The following is a 386-nucleotide window of genomic DNA, read 5'->3' on the forward strand; positions in this document are numbered from 1 at the left end:
GAGTGTCGACAGTGATTTCAGCGCAAACCTCATGCTGAAGCGCTTCTTCGAGCTCGGAGCTCAACCGATATACGATATAATCCGAGATGTAAATCTAGAAGCAGTGATCACCATAGATACGTGGCGGGTGTACTTCCGTTCTAGCCGGTGCCATCCTGAACTTATTGTAAGCGGATCTATGTGCGACCAGCTCGTTTTTGCTGGCCGCAATTACTCGGTGCATGCTAAGAACGCTTCTATTCCAACCCAGCACATGTCGTTCAGTCAACAATCCATGAAGGCGCTCGACCTGGCTGAAGACGCTGCCCGGACTTCCACTACCACCCGCGCCAGACCGAACCTAAATCCGACACGGCCATCATATGCTATGGTGGTAAGTCGGTGCG

This window comes from Plasmopara halstedii, assembly GCF_900000015.1.
Source record: "Plasmopara halstedii genome assembly, contig: Scaffold_3120, whole genome shotgun sequence".
Lineage (NCBI taxonomy): Eukaryota > Oomycota > Peronosporomycetes > Peronosporales > Peronosporaceae > Plasmopara > Plasmopara halstedii.